This window comes from Cupressus sempervirens, chromosome 1, assembly GCF_028749045.1.
Source record: "Cupressus sempervirens isolate cs-2001-9-10 chromosome 1, ASM2874904v1, whole genome shotgun sequence".
In the NCBI taxonomy this organism is placed as follows: Eukaryota; Viridiplantae; Streptophyta; class Pinopsida; order Cupressales; family Cupressaceae; genus Cupressus; species Cupressus sempervirens.
In genome coordinates this window covers 80492407-80506683 of record NC_143118.1, presented here as the reverse complement: position 1 = coordinate 80506683, position 14277 = coordinate 80492407, and the positions used below count along the sequence as shown (strand labels likewise).

The 14277-nt window shown below is 34.7% G+C and overlaps 1 pseudogene; it reads left to right on the top strand.

Annotated features, from left to right (window-relative positions):
• The window catches only part of LOC149576327 (inorganic pyrophosphatase TTM1-like), a 43558-nt pseudogene extending 30666 nt beyond the window's left edge, over positions 1–12892 (top strand).
• Positions 12893–14277: the final 1385 nt, after the last annotated feature.

The following is a 14277-nucleotide window of genomic DNA, read 5'->3' as shown; positions in this document are numbered from 1 at the left end:
GGGCATCTGCGTCTGTTCATATTTTTGAGATTTAAATCTCCCATGTCCTAAGGATGATTTTCCACTTCTTAACATAGACATCATAGTGGATTTGATTGCTAGACATGAAATTTTGTCTTTAATGGATAGTTTCTCTAGTTACAATCAAATCAAAATTTTAGAAGAAGATCAACATAAAATGTCATTTACTACCCCCTTGGGGACCTTTTGTTACCAAGTCATGCCTTTTGGCTTGAAGAAGGTCAACACCACCTATCAACATGCAATGGCTATAATCTTCCATGATCTTCTACATGTCATAATGGAGGAGTATGTTGATGACATTCTAGGAAAATCTAAGACATGTTATTCCCACATTGATGTACTCACCACCATTTTTGAAAGCTTAGAGAAATATAAAGTGCACCTCAATCCAAAGAAGTGTGTTTTGGGGGTCAAATTAGGAAAGTTGTTAGGCTACAAAGTGTCAAGAAGATGCATTGAGGTAGATCCCACCAAAGTAAAAGACATCATGGAAATTCCTCCACCTATGACATTGAAACAACTCCGTAGTTTGTAGGGAAAGTTACAGTCCATTAGATGGTTTATGTCCTAGTTAGCAGTTAAGGTCCATCCACTTCAACATTTTCTTTGAAAAGACACTAAGTTTCAATGGGATTGCCTATGTTAGAAAGAATTTGAATAAGTTAAGGTATACTTGGCTAATCCACTAGTTCTAGTCCCTCCAATTATAGGATGACCATTGATTCTATACATTTTAACCACTTCAGTTGCCTTAGGTGCCCTTTTGGCACAACTAGATGACAATGGTAATGAGCAAGCCATATACTATCTTAGTCGAACATTAGTTGGCTATGAGTTGAACTACATTGCTATTGAGTGAGCTTGTTTGGTAGTAGTTTTTTGCAAATAGAAACTACACCTTTATATGCTTAATCATACTACACATCTCATTACTAAGATAGATCCACTCAAATATTTGCTATCAAACGCCTCCCTCACTAGTCGAGTTGCAAAATGGGTCTTGGTTTTAAGTGAATGTGATATTGACTATAAGGATCGTAAGGCCATTAAGGGACAACTAATTATAGACTAGCTTGCTGAAGCTCCTCTTCAAGGAGACCATCTCATTATAATAGATTTTTCAAATGACACAATTATGACTGTTACCCCTAGTACACAATGGAAGCCATTTTTTGATGGTTCCTTCACACAAAAGGGATCAGGAGTAGGAATTTTTTTTGTCACACCACAAGGAGACCTTATTCCTAAGTCTTATAAAATTTCATTCCCTTGCACAAACAACATTGTTGAGTATGAAGGATTAGTAACAAGGCTCCATCAAGCTATCAGATGGAATATTAAGAACCTTCTTGTCTTTGGAGACTCTTAATTATTAAACAAGTCACATATGAATACTACACAAAGGATAAAAAATTGTTGCCATATCACTAGATAGTTGAAGATCTTAAACAACACTTCACAGAAATATTCTTTTAGTAGATACCACAGACTAATAACAAAGTAGTAGATACTATGGCCACCATTGCCTCCATTATTGTCATGCTTGAATACAATCCTAAGTGTGAGTTTCTTGTTGAGAATCTTTTTCTTCCTAATTATGAGAAACTTGATTCACAGTTACTGTGTGAGATTGTCATTCCTAAGTCTCCATGGTACCTAACATTTTTTCCTACCTTTGTCACAAAACCATCCCCATAGCCCTCTCCTCAAATCAAAGAAAAACCTTCATTTGTAGCACTACATGATATAGTATCCTAGGTGATACACTTTTTTTAAAACACTTCAATGGAACCCTCCTTTGATAACTTAGTTTAGACGAAGCTAGAATAATGTTAGAAGAGGTCCACCAAGGAATTGGTAGTGCCCATTCTAGTAGCCTTATGTTAGAAAAAAGCTCCTCAGAATGGGGTTACTATTGGCCTATTATGGAAATGGATGCCTATCATTTTGTGAAAAGATGTGTTCCTTGTCAGCAACATGGTGATTTGATACATGCCCCTACCAAATACCTTCAGCCCACCATCACCCCATGGCCCTTTTCTCACTAGGGATTCGATCTTATTGGTCAAGTATATCCAAATTTTCCAAATGGCCACAAGTATATTATTGTCACCACTAAGTACTTCACAAAGTGGGTCGAGGCTATCCCATTAACCTACACCACCAGAAAATAGGTTTCAAAGTTCATCTTGAACTACATTATCTATCATTGTGGTATACCTCAAGACATCATGACTGATAATGGAACTCCTTTCAAAAATCAAGAAGTTACCACATTATGTAGGAAATTCAAAATCACCCAGCATTTTTCAACCAAATACTACCCCCAAGGCAATGGCCGAGTTGAAGCTACCAATAAACCCATTTTGAAAATCCTTTAAAAAATCATTAATGCAGTTGGCTGTGACTGGCACCTCCAAATTGCTCCTACCCTTTGGGCCTATCACACCTCCATTCGTACCCAACAAGAGCCACTTCATTCTCCATTTTTTATGGTTTTGAAGTGGTCTTACCCATCAAAATTGAGCTCCCTTCCCTTAGAATCTCTCTTAAGAATCTAATGTATAAAGAACAATATTGCACTACTCGCTTGCAAGAGCTAAACTCCTCGATGAGAGATGTCTCAATTCCCTAAAGAACCTTTGCATGTATCAAAATTTCCTTTAGCTTCAGTGTCACAAAAAAGTTAGACCTTGGGAATTTGAGGTGGGTGACTTAGTTTTGTAGAATAACATGAGGAACCTCTACAACTGTGAAAATAAAGGAAAATTTGAAGCTAATTCGCTTGGTTCATTTATCATTACAACCAAATATGGTTATGGGGCATATTAGATTGCCACTTCAAAGGGAGATCTACTCCCTGAACTTGTAAATATCCAACACCTCAAGTGATTCTATGTTTGAGTCTTGTAGTTCCTATATAGTGTTGTTATAGTTCCACAAAATACAAAAAAAATAGAAAAATCGAAAAACTCCTAAAACATTCATAAAATGTTCTTGAAGAAAAGACTAAAAAGAAGAAAAATTTCCTGAAAAGGTATTTTGGTCCATTATCTATAAGGCTCATCTCATTTCACCCCTTTCCACCATTTCATCCCACCTTTGTGCAAAAATCGTATTTGACTTGCACTTTTCATGCATCTACTAAAAGACCTCCTATTTGCAAGGCATCCATGCACTTCCATCTTTCAAAAGGCCTCTAGTTTGCAAGGCATTTTTCCCATTGAGTGTTGATCCTAAAACCTATTAAACTGAGCTTTTTCCCATGACAGTGACTACAACAGAACCTAAACAAAATCACTATTTGAGACTTAATGATTCAAAACATTTTTCTATTCACAATGCTTGCCAAACTTTTGCAACAACATTAGACAAACACATAGGATGAATGCTTCCTATGCATGGTACAATAATTTTCACATTTTGAGACTTAACATTCTTGGCAAGAACTGTGAACTAGTTGACTACTTGATCATGAGGTCTCTTTTGGTTGATTTCATTTTGTGTGTTAGTGGTAGCCTTTTATGGTGTGCCTTGATCCTCCATATTTTGGTATCACCTGAATGGTCTCAACTGACTATGCATGTCATTTTCAATATGATCTATTTTTGATGCTTTAATACATGTATGTCAGTTTTGAGTTATGATTATGCATTACTCATTGGGGGCAATGGGTTAGCACACTTCTCACCAAACACCCCCAAAAAGGCTTTGGGTGTGTTGAGATCTCTCCAAATGCATATATGTCATTTTTTCCATCATAACTATGTAGACTACATCTATCATCCTAAAGTATCTATTGTGTTGAGAGTCTAGTCCATGCAAAGGAAACTTCTCATCTATCCTTCTATAGCATATGGTGCATCACTTCTTTTGCAAAATCAAACTAGGGTGTACTCTCCCATATAAACAACTCAGTATCATGTAGTTAGGATTCATGTAGTCTAGGGTTTCATTGCTCCCTACTTGAGACAAGGGTTATGTTTATTTTCCCACTCATATGCTACGCTACTTGGTTCCTATGAGTGAGGAGTTTTGACACATGTCCATTCATTAGGTTCATTCATATTACATTTTCATCTCATTTTTACACTTCACTTTGCATTCATTAGTGTCTTTTTCTATTACTGACATTTTCATTTAGGATATTCATTGCATTAGGCATGTTATTCATTATTCAATTTCACTATTGGTTTATTACATTAATCCATTAGGTGCATACATTATAATCATTATATTTAGTGGCATACACATCATGATACATCTCACAAAGCATATAGTACATCCATACATGTAGTATAACAAAATGCATACATCTCATATATCACCATGAAACCTGCATCATTCACACATTAATCATCATATATAAATCATAGGAAACATACATCACACACATCCTACATCACAATGTCAGTAACCACATCATAGAAATCATGTGCATAATAAATAATCATCCATATACACCTAGGCTCATCAAATCATGTCATATATATATCAAAAAATAATTAGTGTCTGTGTATAATCTGTATATAAATAATCATGTAGTATATCATGCATCATGCATCATCAAAAAAACTCACTGCATCTGCATCACTGTGTCAAAACTGCTCACTATCGAAATCATGAAGCTAGCTATGAGGGCCCAACCCCTCTTGTACCCCCTCCTTGTGGAGGCCTACCCTATCCCACTGACTATTCTGACCACTCACGGCCCCCTATGGTCCATGAACTAGATGCCTCTCAAAAATTGGGTTGTCATTAATATGCAGGCACAACATCATGATATAAGGACCTATAGTAGGTAGCCTCTTGCATAGCTCATGTCTCTTGTTGGTGGGCTGTAAGGACCTCTTGCATAATAGCCATAGCCACCCCAAGCTGTACCATCTATCAAGCTAGATCACACTAACGATGGTACTTATCCACCTATCTCTTATGTATCTCTTGCTCTACCCGTAGAGTGGCCATCTCCTACCATAGCATTTCTATCTTAGCTAACTCATCTACCTCAGCCTCCATCCCAAAATTGTTTAACTCTCTAGCATCTATCCTCGCTTGCAGGCTGCCAAAGCCTCTTAGGCACTGTCTACCCTTGCTCATTGCACATGTACCTCAGCCTATAGGGCTACCAAGGCCTACTAGGCACTATTTTCCCATGCCCACTCCACTTGTGTCTCACCTTGAAGATGGGTAATCTTTGTCTAGAGGCTATCTCGCTCTACCCTAACCATATCTACGTCCTTTGGCTAAGGTAGTCCCTATACTTGTGGCCCTTGTGGCCCTGATGGCCCCTATACCTATGGCTCCACTAGTGTTGTTACCCTCCTCTAGTGGGCTCTATGCCCCCAAGGACCTTGTTGTGCCCCCTATACAGTGGTGGCACCACTACTACCTACCCACCATCCCTTGCTCCATCCCCCTCACCTTGTGCCTGCTCAGCTGGTGGTGGTGCTCTAGGTACTATAAGTCATACTAGCTAATGAGCCACTCACCACTATGTGTATTCAGGTGTCATCCCTACATCTCCCTAGTCCTATCTGTGCACCCAAGGCACTGGTTGCATCCCCTGCCATGATATCTTAGCTAACCTCATGGTGGTCCCATGACCCCATAATCTATCATACTTCTGGGATACCAGTGGATATACAAATCTATCTAGAACTGCATCTTATGTCCTCCCAAACTATTAATGCACCCTAGAGGATATACATCTCATCATGACATGTATGGTTTTAACGATCAACCAATAGTCTTTCTATATATATCAGAGGTACAACTAATCCTTGCTATCATCCTTGCCCCTAGTTGGTAAAGTACTCCCCCATCACTCCACGTCATCATAAGGTGTCCAATCAAACATAATAATCTCATCTAGACATCTCCTCCGAAATCCAATAGACTTGGTGGAGGTGTACTAGATCAGTGGCTTGTATCAGCATGCAAATGGCTTGTCAGGCTATCAAGTCTCTTGTCTGGTGATGGGATGTATGACACCTATGTGCTCCCATGACCACACCATTACTAGTGTCAACCCTAGACCTATAGTCTATTATGTCTTGTAAGTGCACATGTGTAAGTTGTGGTATAGCTCAGCCAAGATGGTCTAACCCCCATAAAAAACTATGATATCATCCTGTAGCAAAGTGCTCAACACCCATGCCCACCCAATCGGGAACCCATGCCTAGCATGGTCTAGTATCATCCTCCATATGAGTGAGGCAAGGTACAGGACAAGTCAAGGAAAACTCTACTCCAATGCCTCTCTCCATGTCAGCCATGATCTCTGTATAGGTAGCCTCTATAGTCGGTGCCTGAAGCACTCTCAAAGATAGGGATCGACACCCTCTAGAACATACTTTGGGTACATCTCATAGATTGGCACTCACAAAATCTACAACACATCGAGCAAGGTAACTATCACCTCTCTAATATGTAGATGGAAACTAGAAGTCAATGTATGTCACCACTCTATCAATGTTGATAGTTGTGCTGAGTGAGCTCTCAAATCCAGCCACTCGTGGACATGCTCTAAACCATACAATCTACACTACTACATTTGACCTCATTTTTCTACCAAAATTTTCAACCATCAACTAAAAAAGTTTAGTTTTGTTAGAATGTAGAAGGAAAAAATTTATTTATTTTACATCTAAGCCCTGTGTTAGTTGAAATTTTGAGTGTTGATCAAAATTTTGACCAACACAGGACTTAGATGTAAAAAATAAAAACAATTACTGCTCACGAGATCATTTCCTATTTGTTGCTATCTCTACTTCCTCTGCCACTTTTTCGCTCCATCTGAGAGACTGTAAATTCTCTAAAAAATTTCCTCTTGTTAACAGTTTTCCAATTATTACTTTGAGCCATTCTCTACATGACCTCCTTATCTATGAGTTCACTATACAAACCCCCTCTATGGCCTGGTAAGATCTCTACTTGGATTCAGTCAACCCTCTTATAGGAAAAATAACAACGGAATTAAAGGATCGTATAGAGCTTCAAAATGATGAAATGGAAGAGAACCAATAATCATGAATCTTCTCATTGTGCATTCTTTATAAAAGAAGAACTGAGAAATATAAGATGAAGAATTTCAATCATTTCATCTTCTACAATCAAGATAGAGGTAACTGCTATTTTATCTAGGGCTAAGTTCAAATTGTAGTTGTCTGTTAAATTTAGTAAACAAGACTAAAACTAATATTTTATATTGAAATGTGATCACACTGTAAGAAACTATAATCAAATCATAATCATTTCACTAAATTACAACAATTTAAAATAAGATATGATCACTAGAAGTTCCACTTATTTGTTTAGAATTCAGAGAAGTGGAAATCAATTCTTGAATGACTTGCTCTAGTATATGAAAGCTCTATGAATTTGTGACTTCCAAAATATAAGAACCAAAGAAAATAATATAGGATTAATGAAAAGCAGAAGGTAAACTCTATATATTTGCGATTTCAAATTTATAGAAAATTGTTTACAGACAACATAAAGAAAGAGATGGATAGAAACACAACTCTCTTACCCTCTTAGGAAACAAAACACCTTGCTCTCTTCTTTTTAGCCAACTTTAAAATATCCTTCACAAGCTATTACTGCACAAGACTCCTCATTTTATTCTTCATAGGTCCCAAAAGGAACAGATGAGAACTGTCGACACAAATTGGTTGAGAATATGATGATGGTCTCCCAACATTTGAATTTCCCATATTTCAAATGGCATCTTGAATAGAGTTTTGCAAGAATCAAGAGTTTTCTCAGTAAAAACCTTAGAAATTTGATGGGTGTAAACCTTTATAAGAACCTGCCACATTGCTAAAGCTTTAGTACTGTTGTTTGTCTCTAAATTGAGGCCTTAGTGGAATAAACTAGCTACTTTTTCCTTAGCATTTTGGCATACAACTCTGCAAATCCAAGATCATCACTAGATGGCTTACCAGTGTTTCACTTTGCTAAGAGTGATCTCTAGGTGACCAAAAAGCATAATTTAGGTTCTATTTTAGCAATTTTTTCCATTGGGGTTAAAATATTGATATTCTAAACCTAGAGAGAGAATGAATATTTACTTCAAAATCTTATATTAGATTGCTGCTAGCCAAATAGAAAAGCTTTAATATATATGTGGAATTGCTTTCCAAAGGTTAGCAACTGGGTAAGGACAAAGGTTGCATGCAATTTTGGGTATCCTACATTGGTCTGTAGTTAAAACATTTCATAGAACTAAGAGCAATTGGAAAAGTGATATTCTTACCATGGTGACATCTATATCCAAATCTAAATGGAAAATAATGTAGTATTTAATGTTTGTGGTGAGTTTAACTAAAAATAGAACATCATGGAAAAAGTAATCCCACGAAGTCCTAGTGTTCATCTCTATGAGCATCACCTAGATCCAATGAGTGGTAAGTATTCCATTCAATCTTATGAGAGATCGGTTCATGTGAATCACTACTCATGAAACATGGGTCAATGAGTTGGACTCAAACTACACAGTTGAATCTTGATGGCAATATCATAATGGAGAGTAGTTTTTGTTGTCATAATCCTACTTGTTGACCTACACACCATCATTTTTGGGCTTATAACATAAATTATCAACTTCTCTCCTAGAGTTGATAGTGTCATATTCAGGGCTCAAGAATTTTTAAAGTTTTTGTCTTTTGTTATTAGTTCCTTTGTTTTTTAATTCTGATTTATTGGACATATATGGTGGTCAAGCCATTTTCTGGAGATCTTAGTCTTGAATCTCTTTCATAAATTGAATAGTGGAGAACCCTTTCTTTATGAATGCAACTTCTTAACATTACATTACAACCATTTGGACCATTTAAAGAGAATCTTGTATATGTTTTTAATCCCAATTTTGTTTCTTCCTTAAGGGAGAATAGAATGTGGTAGTCTTAACTTTTATCTTGAGTCCTTGAGCTATTGTAATGTCCTAAAGAAAGGTAAAGTATGTGTTAGAAAATACTGGTGGTTTGCCTAAGGTGCTAGGAATTAAGATAGATCATAATGGTAAAGATCATTGAGAATGTGCCATATAAAAATCAGAAAATTTCTTCAAAATTTTAATAGTTTTTGTGGACATTGGTTTTAGTGCAATAAAGAAATTGAGATAGTTTAATGAACTAAAAAGTGGAAAGATTATTTAGTATTCTCTAAGAGCTATTTGTTCTTCTTTATTAAATATGTCAATTTTTGAAGATAAGACCTAAAAACTGTAGAGGAATTTCTATACTAATTGGATGGTCAAAATCATTCTCTTAATTTGTTGCAAATTTTTTGCTAGACATCTCTTTGAGGAATGTGCTTTGTATTCTAAAAAGAGCTAACAATAATGCATCCATAATCATGGGTGATATTATATGAATTCAATTTTCTAGTTATTTTATTACAGCATGCTTTTGCTTTGCTTTACTATTATCTAGCTAAAGCTAATAGTCTGTTCTCATTCCCCAACTAGACATGAAAGAATTTTTTATTTGGAAATTTTTGAATTATTTCTCTACTTTCTATTGCTAGGAATTAAGATTCGGATCTCAATATGAATGTTCTGATCAATTCTCAGATGATTTTGGATATAGAACATGCGTAGATATAGTACATTCTTATCTTTTTGCACATCCAAATTTAATGAGAAAAATTTGACTAGCTATATTGTTATATTTGTCCTATGTACTTTTGTGTTCCATTGACCTTTCTCTAAATACTGCTAATTCTTCATGCACGAGTCTATTTTATTGGTGGGTAAAGATGGATGTTTGCATCTTTTACTAAGAAAAAAAAATGTAGTCTCAATCATATTGTTAAGATTTCTCCCTTTATTTTTATTGGTAGATCCAACACTGATCGATTATGGTACTCTTCTTCAGAACATAAGGGATTTAAAATATGGGAAACCTATAAAAATTCTTGTATATGATCTTAAGCTCAGTTGTCGCATTGGCTATAGGTTTGACTTTTAGTTTGCATGAAACATATTAATTGTAATTGTCACATGTTGTAATATAATAGTTTTGAATTTTGAATGCTTTGCAAGAAATATTAAATGCTATCTAGGAATTGCATGAACTGAAGTTTAGAGTTGGCTAACATCTTATGTGAATTATTTTCCAGGGATCTTGAAGTTCCATCATGTAATATTGTTATCATTGAGGGTATACATGCTCTAAATGAACAATTATGGCCATTACTAGATCTTTGTGTGTCTGTCACTGGAGGTGTTCACTTTGATCTTGTCAATTGGGTTCTTAGGGATATTGGTTTTTGTGGTCAGGAACCTATAGAGATCATTTCTCAAATATTAGAAATAGTAGGTTGACTTTTCCTTTTAAAGTTTGGCAAGGGAGTTCCTTTTGGGGACCAACATACCTATATAGCAAGTTGAATAATCTCATCTTTGTTGGTTCATTTATTTATTTAAGGGCCATTACACAAGATAAATTATAGGGACAACATTTTTACATATTTAGTTTTCTTATGCATGTGTCATATGGCTACTACTCTCATGTCTTTCAAGTATTTAAGCTTACACATTGTATCTAATCATAAGTCTGCATCTTTTACCACAGGACATGCAAGTGCACATAGTTGGCTTATTTTTACTTAAAGGAGACATCTGTTCTAGTGTTATATCTTTTAAGAATCACAACATCACTGTCACCAATTTTCCATAGTCAATGACTATAGCATATTGATAACTTTACTAGGTCCTATCATGCTTAAATCTCCTTTGTGTAGTACTATGGGTAGGTGCACAAGCAAGACAAACATGCTCAATTCTAATTGGAAAAAATAACTATGAATAATAATTCTTGGCATATCTTTAACTTAGACCTATTACAATATTTGAAAAAATAACTATCATAAATTCTACCTTTGTGATTAATGAAACTTTGCTATTGAAATGCTTTTGTTTGGTCTCAGACCACACCTGCATTTGTTTTTGCTCCCCATAGATAGTCTGGTGTACACTTTTCCCTTAAGCTCCAAAACACATCTCAAATGATTTGTAATTTTATTTTAATTTCCTCTTTAAAAAAACATACTTAATTTTAATATATAATATGATAATTACAGTAAAGCAAAAAATTATTTTAACAAAACCCTACTGATTGAGGAAGTGAGACATGGATGCACAGTTTTTGTTGGCCTATTCAATGTATAATGGTTCAGGCATTCCTATTGTTCTACTATAGTCCATATCTACTATCATGAATGTCATACTTTACGTCAAGATTTCTTCTAAGAAACTCCTCATTTATCCAGGATTCAAGTGATGTCTTTTAAGCATGTATTGCTACTAATTGTGGATTCAAAACTTCCTTTCTAAATTTAGATTATTGTTGAACAATACATTAGTCTCTAGTCCAAAACCCATTGCTTTGTGTGACTAGAACCAAGATATGGAGTTCACTCCTAAAGCTTATATTACTTCTAAGAATTCCTTTTGTAAGCATGGGTTATTGTCTGCCTTTGTCTTTTGTATATTGTTATTATTGATTGATCATTGGAATAAAGAAACAAGAGAACAATCTTCAAAATTTAATTTGCATTGCTGGTTGGATCTTATGTATTTTAAATGGTGATGATGCCCAAGAAAAAAGCTACTTGGTGTATGTTGTCAAGAACTATAGTTTGGATTGTTATCTATAGATATTTTTCTTTGTGTTCTCTAATGAGAGCCATTTACAAATGATATTTTTTTAAAAAATTAATTAAATGCAAGAATGAATTTTGTAGGTTTATCCAATGCATAAGGTGCTTATTGAACCTCAACTAGAGACTACACATATTAAAATTATCAATAAATTTAATCCATTTTCTGGGTTTCAAACCCCAACTTACATTTTGAAGGTATTATAATATAACATCTTATGATCCGATGCAGATCATAATTTAGCTAAGTGTCTCAATGGATAAATGTAGTTAGACACTTTAGTTGCCTGATACATGTACCTGCTACTTTTTTTGTAGTCTATTCGCATTATTACAGAGAACCAAATTAGGGAAGTTTTGTGCATAAAAGATCTTGGAAAAACTAAAGAAACTTACATCTATCTTTTTCTCCCTAAGGAAGATGTAGAGAGATGCCAGTCTTACCTTTACCTAAGGATGCAAAGTAGAGAGGAAAAATACAACCTTATGTTTGAGGTAATTATGACTCTGTCCCTCACCTCAGTTTATAATAGAATCTGACATTTTTTTGAGTCGCAAAATCTAATATGTAAATTTAATGTTTGTAGTTGCAAATATCTTCCAATTTAAGAAAGACCCATTTCTTTCTTAGTAAAAGTGAAATCCACTTTATCTGAGAAGTTGTCTTTGAGGTAGAGAAAGTCTTTATTTCAAACTAAAAGTAGTAACTATGTCATTGGTACTTGGTGTACTTTACTTTTCTAAAATGATAGAATTCCATTGTGATAGTAGGAATGGGTTACAGATCATCCATTTATCATATCTCCAAGGATAACATGTGAAGTTGGTCTCCATCTTCTTGGAGGCTTGATGGCCCTACGATAAACAATAACTTCATCATTGAAGTGAACAAGTCGTATATTCATAGATGATAGGGTGACAGTGAAAGTTGATAAGCTTGACAACTACAATGGAAGTACATACAGGTATTCAACACATTTCAAGACTTTTTGGGCTATGAAAGGCATTCATTTGGGAGGTACTATTGTCTTTCTGATGTTTTGAAATTTTTTGATTTGAATTATTGTGAATTCATCATCAGGTCTAAGGTAAGGACAGGTTCTTAGTTGTAGAGGTTTCTTGAAAATTGGTCCTTGATGGGTCATATATTCCTCGCTCCTATATTGAGAAAATACAACTTGAGAGGTTAACAGTGAAATAATGGTAGGGATTGAGTCACAAAGCTTCATATCATATTTTTATACACCAAACAAGTCACCAAGTTTTCATTCAAGTTACATTTTGTACTTATGTATTGTGTGTTTTGATAAGTACTTCCCAATGACCTTAAGTCCAAGTTATTGCAATATGATTCTGAGGCTACTAGTCCCAGGTCATTTTCCTAGATATCTGATGCAAAGCCTAGGTTAAAGACTTAGTATAGTAAAAGGTATTTTGCTAAAATCCTGAAAAAGTGTTTTTGGCCATATCATTTTCACCATGTAATAATATGAAGGCCTGTATTCACATTCTTTTCATGTATATATTTTTTGTCTATTAAATGGCTTAATTATCATTATTATTTCAGTTAGTACTTTTTTATTTTAGCTAGACATATGGTTAGTTGAAGCTGAGATACCTTGATCCTCCTTTGCTTTTTTTAAACTAGAAATATAGAGACATACTATTAAACTTTGAGGTATTTCCATTTGCTATATATTTTGGTTGGAAGATACTCTTTGCTTTTAACTATTTTGCTCCATTGTTATAGGATCTAGATTTGATTTCCACAACATACATTATTATCATTTTCACCATTGTTATTGGCCCGCATGATCTAACATGATTGGTATTTTCAATCTCTTTGTTCATTGTGTCAAACATGAATTTATGGATTGGGTGTCTCTCAGATTTTGATACTCGTCTTTCCTATGTTCTTTTTCTAATGCTAGATATTAGAGGTTTTCATTTTTATACAAAGAAAAGAAGTATAGAATAGTACTGTGGTAGTAATTGAGAAGCAATGTTTTAGTCATATAATGGGTTTTCCATATTGTTATTCGTTTGCAATATGTGAAGAATGTCACCTATGGATCATGTTTCAAATTATATCAGAACTTCTGGAAGACAGGTTTTATGGAAGATTCATATTATAACAATCTTCTAGAGAGTATGTTTACTGAGCTTCTTTGATGGGCTTTAAATGGCTGGCAATGAAATTATTATTTTACTTTTTTTGTTCCATCTATAGTTTGAAATATCACTCAATAAAAACTTGCAAGACATACCATGATTTTTCAAGTCAAAAGTTGCCAAAAATTCACCAAAACTAAGCTAGGTGAGTTAATGTGCAAATTTCTTGGCTATAAAATTAATTCACTACTTGTAAGATTCTTGATTATTATAAGTTTCCAAATAATTTCTATTTGATTGCTTAACAATTCCTAGTATATTTATGGAAATTATAGTTATTGCATTATTTTTATGATAGTTGGTACTTTACTGTGAATCTAAAAATTGTTGCAAATTCGTAGGCATTTTTCACTATAGTTGTGAGGATTAGTTAGAGTGGTATGATTGATATATAAATGCATTTTGAAATTCAGT